Source organism: Centroberyx gerrardi, chromosome 14 (genome assembly GCF_048128805.1).
Source record: "Centroberyx gerrardi isolate f3 chromosome 14, fCenGer3.hap1.cur.20231027, whole genome shotgun sequence".
NCBI classification, from domain to species: Eukaryota; Metazoa; Chordata; class Actinopteri; order Beryciformes; family Berycidae; genus Centroberyx; species Centroberyx gerrardi.
The window spans coordinates 8,193,095-8,210,767 of NC_136010.1; the positions used below are offsets into that span (position 1 = coordinate 8,193,095).

At 43.8% G+C, this 17,673-nt stretch overlaps 1 protein-coding gene across 1 annotated transcript in view; it reads right to left on the minus strand.

Annotated features, from left to right (window-relative positions):
* LOC139920220 (kazrin) overlaps positions 1 to 17,673 on the minus strand; it is a 145,830-nt gene that overhangs the window by 89,620 nt on the left and 38,537 nt on the right. The gene's annotated exons all lie outside the window — the stretch shown is intronic.

Sequence of the window (17,673 nt, forward strand, 5' to 3'; positions counted from 1 at the left end):
TGTACGATAATTTGATCATTTTGTGACACTTAGTATTAGTAGTTGTAATCAGTCTATGCTATCGGATAGTAAAATATGGATCCTACGTCTGTGTTTACACATCTCTTCTCACGTGACGTCTTTCCAGCCGATCATGCTTGTTGTGATGATGAACGTGAGTCCCGTGATGTGAACGTGAGTCACGTTCATCATCACAACAAGCATGATTGGCTGGCTGGCTCGCTCACAAAGTAATTTTAGTTCCCACCTGTCATTGTTTGATTGTTTACGGAGTAACATGATGTGCCGATGAGTAGAGGTCCGCTGTGAATCCGTACTGATGCCACAGCCCAGAGTGACTGGAGAACGCTACCCACCAAGAAATCAGGGTTACAGACACATAGAGTAGCCTATTTGAAGATTGCACAACGGTAGGCTCTTGTTCTCTTGGTTATGACTCGCGTACAATAATTTTCCTCAAAATACCATCATTTTAAGCCTCTGGTACGATACTTTAACATTTCCCATCTGGCAACGCTGACTCTCTCTCTCAAACTTTGCAAACCCACACAATTAAGATGTGCGGCGCATTAGATGAGTGGCGGCGGAACGAGAGAGGCCTTGAAAAACAGAAGAAAGATGAAGGTACGAGGACAGGCAGCGATCGGCCACTGGCACAGTCCAGGCACACGGACTGAGTCAGACTAATGGAGCAGAAAATAGAAGAATCACATCATGAGCCTCTCTATATCTCTCCCCTAATCACAGTCAGAATAGCACAACTAAAGGAAAGATGGAGGGAGGGGGGAGGAGATGGAGCGAAAGAAAAGGGGAAAGTAAGTTAGAGGCGAGCTTGAGGGTTTTCATAATCTTCCCCTTCCCTAATCAAAACCAACACTTCTTAGCGCCGTTATCAGCATTCCTAAATACTTCCCATCATTAGCCAGCTAGCTAGTGCGCTGTAGCTATCATTCTCCTGTGCGCCTCTCTATCTGCAATCCAGGCAGACAGCTCCATTTAGCGTGTCCATCCTCACAGGGCCCACATTCCTCTCCTCCCCTTGCCCACCAGCACTCTGGACTGCACACTTTGGTTTTGATCTATTTCTGGCCCTCCGCTGCCTCTCCTCTCATCAGTCCTTCTCATCTCAGCCCCTGTTCGGTGGCCACTGCAGAATCCTAATGAGGAGAGAAAACTCGCAATTCTTCTCTCGACGCCCTCAGCGAGCGTGCCGCCATGCACTCCTATCTTCACATCTACATAGACCCTATCGCAGCGCTCCCGCAGAGGTGGAACTGTGATTAGCACTCACCACCAGGCGCACGTACCTAGCACAGTGCAGCGAGGAGACACAATTAAGCTTTTTGCCTGATTGAGGGCTCTTCATTTTGCGGCGCTGTTAACATCTTAAAAAGGGCTGGCACAGTCTTGTGCTGAGGCGTGGGCATGAGCTTTGATGGCGTTATCGTGTGGCTGTGATAATTGTGTCGCTGGATTGGAGGCTAACGCGTGAAAAGTGGTTTTAATCCTGAAGCGATGCTCTGATCTGGGGCAGCGAGCCAAAGCCCTCCACGCCCTAAAAAGAGCGCAAACCTTTCACAGAGTTTAGGGTGTTTACAAGGTTATGCCAGTTTACATGGGGTTTTTTTTTTTTATGTGATAGTATCCTGCTTATTGTATGAGACTAACAATCAAAATGCACCTTAGTTTGGTCACAATTAAGCGCTGTCACATGTCAGTTGTTGCAGATGTTAAAACTATTTTTATTGTTTTTTCTGAATTCCAAACTTATTCATACTGTATGAATTCGAAAATGGTATCAGGTGAAAGAAAGTAAACGACTGAACCGTAGCCTGAGCCCGTTTATATTGCACAGTTACGACTCCATTTATTCTTTCACAGCCATCAGGACCGTTGCCTATAACTACTGAATATTTACCTGCCTTCCACTCAATAGCTCCATATCCCTCAAATGACCAGCAAGGCCAAGACTCTCTTCAGCAGGTACAGTGGAGTTCAAAAGGATTCACATTTAAGTCTAAACAATCTACACAGACCAACTGAATGAATGAATAAAGCTTGACATTGAACGTATGACTTTGGCTTTTGACAGCACTGACTAGCCAGTTTTCCTCAGCTCATTCTGCCCACAGAGTATTATTCTGTGGGCAGAATAAGCGTAACTATGACCAGGTCTAGAAACAGGAGTCTCAGCAGGGAAAAACACTAAAACCGCAGTGACTTGAACAAAAGCTATGGTTAGCAAGAACTAATAACAGGATGCGTCCCCTCCTCCCAACTGGCCGCATACTAGGTTAAAGAATAACAGACCACACATTTTGAGGACATTTTCTACTGCCCAGGTGAATAACTGAAAAACAAAGTAGATTTCTCCTGTAATAACTGAGAAGAGTTACCCCACAATAAGTCAGAGTCTATATAAATATTATACTTTGCCTGCAAAAATGTCCCCCGTAATCCCGAACCCACACCGACAGAGACATTGAGTGCAGCAGATGAAGAAGCCTACAATCAATGATACACATTGGCATCTCAGTGTGTAGCCTAAGCCTGGAAATAGCTCTCTGACACCCTGAGTAGCAGAGCAATATCTGAGTGCTAAGCCTAATGTAAGTCAATTTTGTGGAGGGAGACAGACGCTGCTCGGGCTTGCACGTCACTCCTGACAAAGATTGATTGTCTATGAGGCGATAGACTTTATTCCTCCTCACAGGCCGTTAACCGAGAGCCGCCTATCCGTCTACCTACTCCGGTAACGTGCGGAGGGAAAAAACTGATCGCATTACAAGCCCGCAGAATTACGAGGCATTATGAAGCTGAGGGTTTCGGGCGATCCATCACTGAGTTCTGGAGCATCGAAGTAAAGTTTGCGTGAGTATGGATTGTGGTGCTAAAGCCAAGATGTTGTGTGCTGATCTGCAGGATTTAAAATCTAATATAGGCAGCTTATTGCTTTGGATCCAGATACATGCAAACATCCATCTGTACGGGATGTTTCTTACAATAACAAGATATAGGAGTCCAAACATAAATACAGACATAAAACCGAAACATGATATTCTAAGCAGTCAAAGGCCAGTCTTTATTATAGTAATAATGCTGGTTTTTACTGTGATTATGTGAGTATGATGGGTGATGCAATAGGTACGAGTAAAGAACATCCGCAAGGGTATTATGGCTTCTATACAGCAGTTAGCAAAGCATGTGCATGTGCATATGTCTGAAAAGTTTTCTTCAAAGCAATATAAATAGGAATTAAAATAAAAATTATCCAACTCGCAAAGCTGCAGCCCATAACAGCTTATGTTTGTTTATCGTTCATCTTCAGGGTTCCATTTTCTGACAAAATAGCATGTGAAAAAGCAATGCTGTTTAGCAGCCGACTTCCAAGTCCCAGATGTCTGACTTTCCCACCAGTACATGAACACAGCGTAACAGTTATGGCTGAAAAACAAATTCATCTAATGGTGGAAATCCCAGATCACCACTAAATTCTAATCAACTGATCCTTGGGCCAAGAGCCATCTGTCGACAAAATTCCAGCCTAAGCCTTTCGTAACTTTTTGAGATATCTTGCTAAGAAACAGAGAGGAGTGAGATGCCCATTGTATAGGAAGAGATTATACTCTAAATACAAGGAGCGCTGAGTATCTGCGTGTAAAGAGTCGGCACAGTAGTAGCACAATAGCAGCACAGTTGATTATCGTGCTGTGATGGGTGTTTTCTATAGCCATTACATCATCCATGTATCTGTTCAGCGGTCTAAACTTCCTTTCAACTTCCTCTCAAGGTAATAGCCTTGTAGATTCTGACAGTGAGAAGCTGTTGCATTGTGCTTTATGGCCTGCGCCAGAAATCAATTCTGTCCACACAGCCAGCCACGTCAGTTAACGACCACAGAGCATCCCGTCCCTCCACCGCTAAGACATGGATCACTCACTGCACCAAGCAAATTACCCAGCACGACTCTGTGTGTGTGTGTGCACGTGTGTGTGTGTGTGTGTGTGTGTGTGTGTGCGTGCGCATCTATACGTGCATGTGTGTCCTGCAGGAATGAGTCTTACTGATGTGCCTCAAGCCACCAGGTTCACTTTAACCTTATCAAAGTTAAGTAACTGGTATTGAGTCTTGTCTGCCCACACAGTCCCACTGAGATACTCTACATAACAACTGATCTCTCTCTCTCTCTTCTCTTTTTCTTCCCGGAATCCATCCTATGCAATGGTCCAAGATTAATAAGTGGTATTTTGTCCTCCTCTGTACCCACAGCTTTGTCTCTTGAGGTATTATTCCTTTTGAAACTGATTCATATTGCCCTTTCATTGGCTAGGTGGATTGTACAGCATTGTTTTCCGATCTGCATCTTTGATAGTTATAAGCTTCCCCCAGGGGCTGAGTCAAAGTTTCCTCTTGGTATTTCCTGAAAGACGACTAACCTCACCATCGTTCAAAGTGCACTTGTTTCAAACATGAAATATGTCTCCCCTGCATGTCTGCAACCTACCGGCTGTCAAACCATTCACTTCTCTTATCAGAAGAGCAAGAGCCAAAAGGTGGGGAGTAACTGACACTGGGGGAAGCAAAAATCTCTCTCTCTCTCTCCCTCAACTTCCTTCTCTCTCTTCCTTTTGAACTCTGGCTGAACTCTTCTTGTTTGGATGGGAGATATACAAGACAGAGCCTCTTCGCTCAAGAGAGATGAAGTGTTGTGACTACTTCTAGAGCGACAGCAGGCCCTACCTGTCCCTTTGTTATGTTTCAGATAAGAACCAACTTCTAAAGTACACATAGGACACGACCTAGGATTTGAGAAAGTTTTCCTGTAGGAAAAGAGACACATTTTCACTACATGATGTTAAAAGGGACATCCGTAACCAACGAATTGCAACAACATCAACGGTCAATCAAAGGTCTCTGGCACAGGTTAAGGTACGCTGTAACGGACAGAAATATAAAAGACACATTCTCACAACTGAACGAGAGAGCTAGCTAATTAGAGCTGAGATCCAACAGAAATGTCTAGTGAAGAGTTAATATATCACAAAGCAAAGTAATACTTTTTTTATACTCATTTGCTTTTTTGGCTTGAGAACAAAATGTGTTTTGCAATGCTGTTCGCTCACTCGTAGCACCATCCTCCATGTTTGAGCAGCTGAAAATGCGATAAGGAGGGGGTTTGTTTCTAAACAGAGTATGGACCTTTTAGTCCTTTTAGTCAAAACTAAATGGATGAAAAGGATGGATTTTTACGAGGGGTAGAAAGTCAAGAAGACAAGAAAAACGTATTCGCATTAAAGTTAATATGATGAACATGATCCTCTCAGGGATCACTTAGAAACCAAAAACAAATGTGGGCAAATTTCAGGCTTTTGCTTACAGCCTGAGGCGTAAATACCAACATGTGATTGTTAGCAACAATGGTTCAGGATGACAAGGCCAGTGACTTTCTACAGGTCACTGCATATAAAAAGTTCAGAAGCTTCTGAGCAGTAGCCTAGTGACTCTGCTGTTGCATTTTCCCTGCCTACTGATCAGGCATCTGCCCAGCTTCCTGGTGATAAAGATCCAATGGGCTTTAAACAGGCACGGTGACACTTTCTAAAGATTTGGAGAGGACACATCACAGCCTCAGGTTAGGAGGGCACTTGGCTTAAGGTCAAGGGTCAAGTAGGCTCAATAAGGGTCAGAACGATGCCTTCAGATGCATCGACCCTAACCTAATGCCCTTGCTTGTTGAGTCTTACAGGCCAGCCACGTTGCTGCCATCGTGATACGCTTCTCTCACCAGCAGTTCACGTAATCAATGGCAGTTAAATTCAATTAACAATGCGGAGAGACTGCAGATTGCTATCAACATAACATCTAATCTCTTCTCACTTATAACATCTTAATTACACAACGAAATCTGCGCTGGGGTAGGCTTGAATTAAACGTTGCACCTCTCCTATACTGCCTCGGCTTGTGCCTGCATGGAGTTTTTCATTGCAGTGTCGCTCCAATCAATAACATGAAAGACGATGACAGGACGAATCTTTAAGTGGGATAAGGCAAATACAGAATTCTGTCAGCTAACAAGGCTGCCGACACCCAGCCTTTGTGTATCTTTTTTTTGTAAAGCCATACTGAATCAATTTGAATGAACAAATGGTCAGATATGAGAAACCTAGAGAGGACTGACAAGAAAAGGTTAGTTAGTGTGACTCAAGAGGAATATTTGATTTCATCACTACCTCTTTGAAGTGAACCCAACTGTGAGGACACTGTAATTGCTTCAGCTTATAGTTTAGACGGGCAATTTTGTGTTTCGGCTTGCTAATGAAGTTCTGAAGTAATGAAGCAGAATTCTAAAAGCACACCTGCAATTTCTCTGTCAGTTCACTATCTGTGTTTGCAGGGAGTGGTTTGACAAGAGATGCAACGTTAATTATTGGTTAGCTGGTAATAACTGGAGTTGAATCGAGTTACATAACAACAGGTCTCGACAAGTGCAGTCCAGATTGGCAACTGGCCACTGAAACATTTGACTTTCCTGAAAAATAGAATTAAACGGAGAGTTGAGAACGGTATTAACACTCCCTAAACACATCAGTGTGGATGAAAGTGTATTTTAAAAAGGGAAATAATGTCTTCCCCTCTCAGAATGACAGCATAGTTTTCACTACACATGAAACTGATATGATTACAGCATTCAACCGATAGGACTGTGTTACCACTTCTACATTAAATAGAGGCAGTTCAATTTTGTCAATGTTGCTCTGGCAAGCGTGCTTGTAAGTAATGTAGGTAGGATAATGCGTCCACCAGCTTCAGGCAACAGTGTTCAATTGCTAAATATCTATACCATAGATTGCTGTGCATGGTCTGTTCTTCTGCTGGACAGAACAGTGCAGCTTGCCTGACATTGCAAGTCTTTGGACACTTTCATAGCTGATAAAATATGACTTCCCAGACATTTTCCAAATTATGTAATGGGAGCAGAAAAGCAAAAAATGAGGTTTATGACACGTGAAAAAACTAATGAGGTAGAGTATGAAGAATATGCCTAGTACTTGTGAAAATGGCCCACATGCGGTATTTTTCAGCCTTGTTACAGAAGGGCAGTGGCACACACGCACACACACACACACATCACTGACTACTCTGTGTGTGTTTTTGTGTGTATGTGTTCCTCCTCCATTATCCTAAGTGATGCCCCCTCTCCTTCAGCATGATATCAGGGTTGTGATGACACACACATCTGCTCTGCGCCATCGCCGCCCCTCCCACCCTCTGCCCACCTCCACCCACTGTGCCCATCCTCCTCATATGTCAGGCTCACACTGGCGCTGCCCTTCCTATCCACTGGAGGTTTTATCCAATTTGTCAGGGTTTGGCACGCACATGGCTCAAGATGCCTCCCTCTCCCCTCCGCCACACATGCCCGTCCCCTCCCCGTCATGCGGCTCCGAGACGGCCCCGTCTGTGCCAGCGGGCATTACGGTACCTGATGGCGGTGCCCACCTGCCACCGCCGTCCCACCCAGGCTTGCCCAATCTGCCTCTCCATCCCAGCATGCACCAGCTGGCCCGACAGCCTGCACGCTGACGGATGGACAACTGTGGGCTGTATGATCACTCATATTCACAACAGCCAGGCTGACTAACTATTACAAACACAGGCAAAATATTGCGTATGTGTGTGCTAATTGTGTATGTGTTGTGTAATTAGAATAGAAAGAGAGAGAGAAGAGAAACTGAAAAAGAGAGAGGAAAAGAAAGCCATCACACAGGACGCTTTTTTGAATGCGCCTTTGGCTATTTTCAGTTTTATTTCAATGGTTTGGTCACAGAAGGCGTCTCCTCTGAACTACGTATGCAGCGTGTTTTGAGGCGCTCCCCTGGGTGCTCCAACTTGAAAATGTCTTAACTTTAGCCACGCCGCACATTACATCAATGGGAAAATAGCCCTTTAAACAGGCACTGTCTAGGCAGAGCTCTTGGACGGGATAAGAAAACTTGCTCTCTCTCCTTAGGATAACGTGATCTCATGACATTTCGTGAACGAAAGTTGAAGCAACAGAAACGCAGATTACATGTTGTGGACACCAATTATGTGAAGATTATGTTCCTCCACATATGTTATTTGCAGTTATTTCACAAAATTTCAGGACGGGCTCCTCATCCTCCTCTTCAAGGCCAAGCAGAGGAATCACTAACTTTCTCTTGTCCATGTGTTTTTTTCAACCGTTATCCCCTTTGTTACTTCAGGTTAGCTAGCTACCGCTAATTGGATAGCTCGCAAGTTGTCAAACTTTGCGTTGCATAGCAACAACAGTGATGTAACAGTCCTTGTGCCCTCTGAGCTCTTGCTCTCTCTGTTATTAGCGACGCTCCCAGCTGCACTTTGCATTTGAGCAGGAGAAAAAAGTGTTCTGTCTGATCACAGCCAAAGAGGGAGGGAAGCCTGTTATGTATGAAAATCTGGCTTGCTATATACAGTGTCTACTTTAAACCTCTATCAGACAAATATCATCACAAAATCTCTCTTGTAAACTCTACCTCAAATAACACTCTCCTAAAGACAACATGCTTTATAATACAGAAAGAGCATCATCAACAAAGCAGCAAGGAAACAGAAACGGCCACTTTCATTTAGCTGGGCTGTCAGGCTGAATAACTGCAGTGCCACGTCCTCCACTGCGTCTCTCTTCACAGGACTGCGGTCATTCTCCTAATCTGGACTCAACACCATCAACGAGGTGATTTAAGGGCAACATTCCAGGCAGCGTGTCAAGTACAAAAGGAGGGGAAGCGGAGAGGGGAGGCCGAGCTGTGTTATGAACAAGATTCAAACAGCTACGTCAGTATATCCACTGTGTATACGCGTACTTCCAAACTCCCACTGATCGTTGTCTGTAAACTTTGAATGCCATTGGTTCAGGCCGAGGAACAAAACATCCCATAACCTTTTCCGAGAGCGATGTAGCAATTTCAAGGCAATTTCTCTCGAGAAAGTTTGCGACCCCTTGCCCACGCCTTCACAGCTTCCTTGGCCGGTGTACTTCTGGGCCGGTGGAAGCCGTTTGACACATGAGTAGAGGCTTTACAGAACCACTGATCCGAGATCCCACTCTATTTGTCAGCTCCTAAACGGTTGCAGTGGGATGTGGGCGAGGGGAAATCCGATCCGAGACCAGTGCTTATGTCTCAAATGCTATGCCTCTGCAGAGCTATGCGGTAATTCCATTCGGCTATACCTGCGCCCAAAATACCCTTATCGTCTTGGGTTACATGCCATGTACCCCCCAACTAGGATCCAAAATTAACACCCTGTCTTCTAAGTAGAGCTGAAGAGGATGCTCATTGGTCAGTGCTAAAGTGGCAGTAGGGCATTAGGGCAATAGAGATATTTGTGCATATTTCAATCAATTTTAGCACAGTAAAATGGTACAGTACAGTAAAATTTAGTTTCTTTGGTTGTAAGCAAATATACCACTGGGTCAAAAATACGCTACCAGTCAAAAGTTTGGACACATGCATTTTTCTTTATTTTCACTATTTTTCACGTTTTAGAATAATAGTGAAGACGTCAAAATTATGAAAATTATGGAATTATGCAGTGACCAAAAGAAGTGTTAAACAAATCAAAACTATCTTATATTTTAGCTTCTTTAAAGTAGCCGCCCTTTGCCTTGATGGAAAGGCTTTGGAAAGAAATTCATACATAGGATCAACTTCACTGTTTATATTTGTCTAAGAAACAAATTTCAAGCATTTAAGCATAAGCCTTTAGATCAAAATTGCTTTAAGATAATGAAAAACAGTTCATTCAATCAGGTGTGTCCAAACTTTTACTGGTGAATAATTAATAATGAAACACAGTTATCACATTGGAGGTGTTATTTTCTGGAAAACATTGGAACGTTGCATTCCATACACTTTACTGTACAACCTGCAGAGAAACAAAGTGAGAGGACGAGTGCCGCGTCTCCACACAGTGCCGCGGCTCTTTGTACTGATCAGTCAAACACATGTACCGCACCGTATGGGGCCCCCGGAGAAAAGGAACAGAGGACGGAAATAGGCAAAAATCAAATCCTTTCAAACTACCACTTCCAGAAATGAGAGGTGAACAGAGGAAATGCCATTTCATCATTGCTGCTGCCACAGCGGATCGTCTGACTGCACCTCATCGCGAATAATTGCTGACAAAATCTTGGGGAGCCCTGCAGCAGACAGCCCCCCCCTCCCTCCGTCACATCACATCATTCAGGAGCCACTGGGGGGCTCTCTGCCTGACACACACACACACACACACACACACACACACTCCTCCCATCTCCTATCTCAGCCCATTAGGAGCCATTCTCTGGGGCTGGAGCGTAGTCCTATCAGCTTCCTCAGAGAAGGCTTCTACAATAGAGTCCCATTCGCTGTAATTGCAGCATAGCCTTGCATATCTCCAGCTGCTCTAATTCCTCATTTTATTTCCTTTATGATCACCGACAACGATACAGTCAGGGATGATTCTCACCTACAGTATCTGGCAGATGTTTGTTCCAATATGTTTGAACTGGGCCCACTGGCAAACATATAAAATGGGGGCCATCTAGAGAACAATGCAGGATCTTTAGTGGATGCAGTGTAAAAACAGTGTTGCCTCCCGCCCCTATCGCCAGCTAATGAAGCTTTTCATCAAATTAATGAGAGTTTTAATCATTGTTCACAGTAGTCTATCCACATGGTGCGCTATCCATTACACTGACCTGTCACCTTCATGGAGCAAAAAAAAAGAATATTCAACATCCTCCTTCAAATGTCTTTCTGTGGGAGAAGTGACATTTGCTCGCGGTGGCTTGCTATCCACTTTCCCATCTCTCTTCCTGTCATTGCGTTGCACTACAACACTCTTTTTTTTTTTCCCACTTCTCTTTTTTTCTCTCTCCCTCCCCACCTTTCCCACAGTTCCACATGACAAGCCCCAGTTCGGCATTTGCACTTAATGGCGTCTGAATATGTGCAATGTCACTGATTACCGAGCACAGTCGTTCAAGCCATCTGCCGCTGCGTGTGTGAGAGTGCTGTTAGCATCAATTTCTAGGAAAGGCAGGCTGAAGGACAGAGGGCAACACAAATTTACATACCCGAGAGCTGCTGAAACTCATTAATTCATACTGTGACCAACCCAAAACATCAAAACATACACTGCTGACCTGACCCACCCAAACGCAACGAAGGGCATCAAATTGTCTATTCAGGCAGAGAGTAGAGCGCGCATGTGTGTGTTGTGTTTGTGTGGGTGTGTGAGTTAATTACTAGGCAGGGTTATACTGTCAAACGAAGCCGCTGCAAGTGTGTCAAGGTCCGCTGGTAGCGAGAAAAGCCACTTTTCTTCCCTTTCTCAATAACTTATGAGAAGGCCACAGAGAGGTGCGAGTGTTGTACAACTGTGAATACACACACAGTATAAAATGAAAAAGCCCATACACACACACACTTAAAGCATATACTATATGGTAATCAACCTAATTTGCAGGGTTTTCTCTCTCAAAGAATGACTGCATGTCAATGTAAATTAATGACCTTTAAGCATATGGGTATAGACTAACATCATTCATCATTAACGTAGATTATAGGCAAGTAATTACTACCTTCAAACACATGTGCTGCTCTCAACCTTATTAATTATACGAACATGGGTCATTCCATTTGAAACACGACTTCCACTGGGTGCTAATTTCTTCTAAACTTAAGATTCATTAGGAAAGTTACTGCAGTCGGCACCAGGAGAGCAGCTAAATGAAATTTGCCAAAGGCGTTTGTGGCATTTGCAATTTCAATTGCACTTTTGAGGACCGCTTCGATGAGAAACCATCTGGCGGGTAACTTTGTCAAATAAATGTCCATAAAACGTGCCATAAACATGAAACCTGAAGAGGACTATCATTTTTCCCTACACAAGTCATTAAGTTCCTCATTGCCATAGACTGAAAGGGATTCAAAAGCCATCTTCATCAACAAAAAAAAACGCTAATGAGATTCGGTGCTATTTTTTCGGTGCTATTTTCACAGCTTGAGGTAATCCAATGCAGTCTTTTATGACTGTATCACTGTGTTGTATCTTTTCTCTCATTTTGCTTCTTCCTGTCTTTCAATCAAGCAGCTGACATTCTACAATAACTGCCTCTGTGATTGACAGCAGCTTTACACCTAGCCCTCTTTTCAAATCCATGAACGGGAGTGAGAAAGGGTATGAGGTTAATGGCATGTTGAGAAATGTCAGGTTTTCCCAGACAACATCTGAACAGTCAAAAGACAGCAGGAGACATGCAAGACATGGAAAAACCTGTAATCTATGGGAGCACAATCTGAAATGATTTATTTTCCCTCGAGAGACAGTGATCCATGTCTAGCTTTTGGGCATCTGGAAATACGGTCAGAAACACAGGGCAGCTAATTTATACACAATTCTCAAAATATTGTGTATAATAAAATAATATATACAGCTTGGTTTGTGTGTTTTACCGACCTATTTGTATTACTGTGTTTGTCATATATAAAATATTGTACTATTGCACTGTATTAATCATATGCAGTAATTCATATAAATTATATTCCCTCCAATATTTGAAATAGCTGAAATAATTGAGTCAACACAATTTGTTTTCCAAACATTTAAAATGATCCTTCTCAGGCCTATTGTCATATATTCATGTACATCAGTGTAATATAATGTAACTAACACAGCACTCAAATCCTTCTCTCAACAGGAAAGTGCTGACATTTGGAGCAATCCTGAAAAAATGCATTTTCAAAGACTCTTTTTGCATAGATTATACTAATTGAAGAGAGCAGGACATTATGTGAAAGCCTGTTGACATTTTAAAAGAGCCAAGATGTAAAAGTATCTTTCCAAATTATGTTTGTCCAGTCCTTATTCGAAACATGTATACATGTAAGTTATGAGTCTTTGCTTATAAAACAGTCATGTCTTTAAGGACAGAATCATCTGCATTTTTAAAACTGACCTTTTCCCAAAATGGATATATAGCATTTTGGAATATGTCACCACAAAGAAGAAGAAGTAGTGGAACAAAAATTGTCTCTGTATGCTTCATGTAGCCGGTATTATGCGTCATAAAGTTATAAAAAGGATATAGTATGAATCAGGAGTGTATGTCACATGCGTCAGTGTGTGAAGAGTATAAATGTCCAAGCTCTCCTCCTCGTTGTAAATGCAGCAATAACTGTGCAAGTGGAGTCTCACGGAGACACTGGCATCCGAATGCTAACGCTTTACACAGAATGACAGGAGCCCCGCTGAGCAGAGATGATCTGCACTCACGCATAAACATCATATCCACAGAGCAATGTAATCTCAATGAAACGCCACATTAGCTTAGTTAGCCTGAGATGTGATACCAGGAACCTCGCTGTTGGGAACAGACAGTGCACGTCTCGGTGTTGCAGAGTATTGGAACGACAGAGAGGTAATATTAGGGTGAGGAACTGGAGTTAGAGGAACTCCATGCAAAACATAGGAACCACCAACTATTTAGCTAACAATGCAGCGCTAATAATGATAAAAGCATTTGCAGTCTTCTCATAGGTTGCTCTTCTCCTCACCTCTGGAGAAGCAACTACATTTTAAGCAAACAGCACCCCAATATTCTTAATCCTGTTAAATATCTAATGTCAATGGCCAAGGAGGCGTTTCGTGAACAGAATTACAGAACACCATCTTACTGTAGTCTCAGTAGCATTTAACATGCAGAGCTTGTCTGCTCATTAATCATGTATAGAGACAGCAAATCCTCCATGCTAAATGATATAATAGGCCTGACTCAGCCTTGATCTTCTGGATAACCTTTCCATGAAGATTAATATGTATTTTTGTTTTATTTATCTTGAAGGTATAATCTGTGTTACACTTGATTCAAGACAAATGATTACCTTATCATCATGTAGAACTGTTTAATAAGCTGGTGCAAAGAGACTGTTTGTGTTGGGGCTGTGACTGTAATGCAGTCAATAATCTTATGAATGCTTGACCAACCATGCTTGGGTCAAAAACTCTCACTCCCAAACAGAAGAATGGGTGAGTCATTAAATGCAATAGGACTGACCTTAGCTCATAATCTCTGAATGCTGAATGAATAAACGGTATCACCCACATGAGAGGTGGTGAGAGTACCACCAGCTGCAGCAAAAATCCAAAGTTTGATCCAAAACTCACATTAACAATAGAATCAGCATGATTTATTCAGACCCAAAGTAAGCGTTGGAGAAGTCAGTGACACTGCAGTAGCTAGAGAAGAGTGTTAGAGCAAAGTAAACAAGGTCACAAACTGGGAAGAATAAACTAGGCAGGTCACTGGTTTGCACTCCTTGCTGCTACCTCCCACTGCTTCTCTGGGTGAAACAAGACGACAAGTTTTAATAGTTGGAATTGCATTTAAACAAGTGCTGTTTCCTGGATTGGATGTATGGCAAAATGAGTAGTAATACCTAATGAAAAATAAACTCAAAAGTCTCTCAGAAAGTCATGTTCTATTCAGTACGTATGTCAGCTGATGAAACTAACTGTATCAAGTGCAACTGCAAAAATACCTTTCCAAATGTTAAGTTGATTAGCTCAGCTAGTTCAACCCAAAATTCTCACCACATCAGAAATCGCAGCACTTCTCACCAATCGCTGACATCCATCCAGCCTCATTTCAAGCCTCTCAGCTTTTCCACCTGAAAGTAGTTTCTATGAAATGGATTCGACTGTGGTCTAAGGTGCTAAGTAAGCAAGTTTTATTCTTCAACATGTAGACGCACAAATCAGTTGGACCTAATGATAACAAAAAGCTTGTTTCTTATCTGCTACGCAGATCGTTTTAAAATTTTGAAAATATAGGTAAAATGAAGGACATCCCTCTAGCTAGAGGTTACCACACCAAACCAGGAATTTCATAATGGAGAGAGGGCGGTCTGGAAAATGGGCTTAACATTCACCATAGCTTGAATTATCCTTTAAACTACCAACTTCCAGCATGGAGTTTGACGTGACATTCTCTCCCGTACAAAGAGAGGAAAATGAGAACGGCACGAATTGGGGCCACGGGCAGAAGGGAGTTCTGGGCCAGTTTTGTGACTGCTCAGCATTTCTCTGTATAAGCAGCCCCACAGCTCCACAACAAAGCTAAATGTAGTCCATTCAAGTCCAGGGGGACACTCATCAGCAGCCACATGAGGATATACTGTAGAGCTCAGAGGATAGACAAGGTGTAAGACACTTTGAGGTGTGTATGTGTGTGTGTGTGTGTGTGCGTCTGAGCCTACAGTACATGCCTATGAATAACACATAAGACAGCTGTGAGCATATACCTCTGCGCAGGCCACCATAAAAACACAATACATGACGTACTCCCATTTGTTTACAACTCTGGCACTGGCTGGTATGAATGTAACATGCAAAAGCAAAACCCCCAGGCAGCATGTGGGTGAGCTAGCTGCAGAAGCTAGCAGGGTTACTGGCTGCTGGTGGTGAGGTGCCAGGTAGCCCCCCCACACAGCTTCCCTCAGGACTCGCAGTCTGCAGGCTGCGCAGTGAACCAGCGACCCCTCGCCACACACCTCCCTCCCCGCCGCAACCGCCGGTGATAAATTACCTAATCCCTCCAGCCCCGGCCTTTTCTATTATACACCGTGGGCTTGTAAAGCACGGCTTGGGGGGGAGAGAAAGGGGGTTAAGAAGAGACAGCGAGAGGTGGGTGTGAGAGAAAAAAAAAGACTTACTGACTGAGAAACAATGACAGTGAGATAGATACACAGACCAAACAAAAGGGATAATCGGCAACCTTATCTTCAGAACCAAAAGGGAGTGTGTGTTTCATTTTTGAGGCTCTAAAAGGGGCACTCAGAAGCAGTTACCGCTGTGTTTTTTCTAGACAACGATATCTGACAAAATCCATCTAGGCGTCAGCAATTACTGAGCTTCTGAAACTGGACAATTTAAGAAAAAATGAGTCAGTCAGAATTTCTTTTTCTGCAATCTCTGTGTTATTTATGCAAGCTTTATGAATCTTTTGCTGCATGAGGCTCTGTGATTTCATGATTGAACATGCACGTCTCAGTCTCCGGTTCAGCTGAGCAGAGAAACCGCTACGAGGGACAATGACATCAGCGCTCAAACTCTCCCAGAGGAATGCTTGTCGTCACTCACATTGGCACACACACACACACACACACACACACACACTGCTATGGAAACAGCAAGAGTGCGAGTGTACGCGGGTTAAAGGGATACGGCAGGGACACACAGGAACACACACACACACACACAAGCAGAGAGGAATAACTCAGGAACAAAGCGACAGGGACAGTCCATTGAAAACAATGCTGACACATGACCAAACCATTCCTGACCGGCGGCGTGGGGCAGCCTGTGTCGGCAGGGGCGCAACAGAAGGGCCATTCTGTTGCTGCAGATTTTCCTCTTAAAAACAACAAAACTACAGAGGACAATTGAGGACAGCCATGACTCTCTCGCTGCAAGGAGCCTGAGGAAAAGTTAGCCAACAGTTTTTCCTCATGAACGCGAGAGAGGCGAGACAGCGGTCCTTTTTTTCCGAGCTTGATCTCGGAAGTATCTGAGAGAGATATGAGGTTTCAAAGCAGAGTGCTGCCAACACCGAGAGGGAACGTATCCTATCACAGAGAGCTCACTGTACCAGCTGACTGCTATGGAAACAGCGAGAGTGTGAGGGTACGCGGGTGTGTGTGTGTGCCAGGAGTTGAAGGGATATAGCAGCCCATGGGCGCACACACACACACACACACACACTTATGCATGCACTCATGCATACAGATGCGCACAGACACCCAGACACAAAGACACACATTCGTTACCTATCTGCACGTCAAACTGGGCCTGAAAAGCTTGAACAGGACGAACAGAGCAGCTGCAACACACACACACTCACTTACACACACGCACACACACACACACACAGGACAGCATTCTACAGACCGGGCAGCCATTCAAACTGCGCTCGGTAACAGTAACCCACGGCAACCCTAAAACCAGCCCCCCCCCTCCCTTCTCTCCCTCCCTGCAAGAGAGACAGATCCATTGCCCAGTTAAGGGAGAACCGATTGAACTAGCAGAGAGAGTGCCAGCAGAGAGAGAGAGAGAGAGAGAGAGAGAGAGAGAGGAGGAAGGGGGTAACTTTACCCACTCTGCCCTTACTAAAGTGCAGCACTACCCCCTCTTAAAGGTTCAGGGGGTTAATTATTCAACATGAGAGGGGATTTGTGGGAGAACAGAGAGTGGACACAAGCCAGCAGAAACCCCTCGCCTCTTTTGTCCATCCCATTCACTCTCAGTCTCTGACTACACCACATACGCACTTATTCTGATGGACACAGGCATGAATGAATGGAGGGGTTTTTTTTTTCAACTCACTTGAACATACTACTGAACGTTGTGCTCTCCTTGGTGGCTCCCAAACGCATGCAAGGACACATGCACACAAAGATGCACACACACTTAAGGATAACGCACAGCTGCGTCAGTCAGTGTGCTCCTGCAGCACCGATTTACTCATCCTAAACCCCACATGTTCTCAGCTCCTCTCTCTCTCTCTCTCTCTCTCTCTCTCTCTCCAACACACACTTATAGACTCACTCCACTCACTCCACTCTGGGT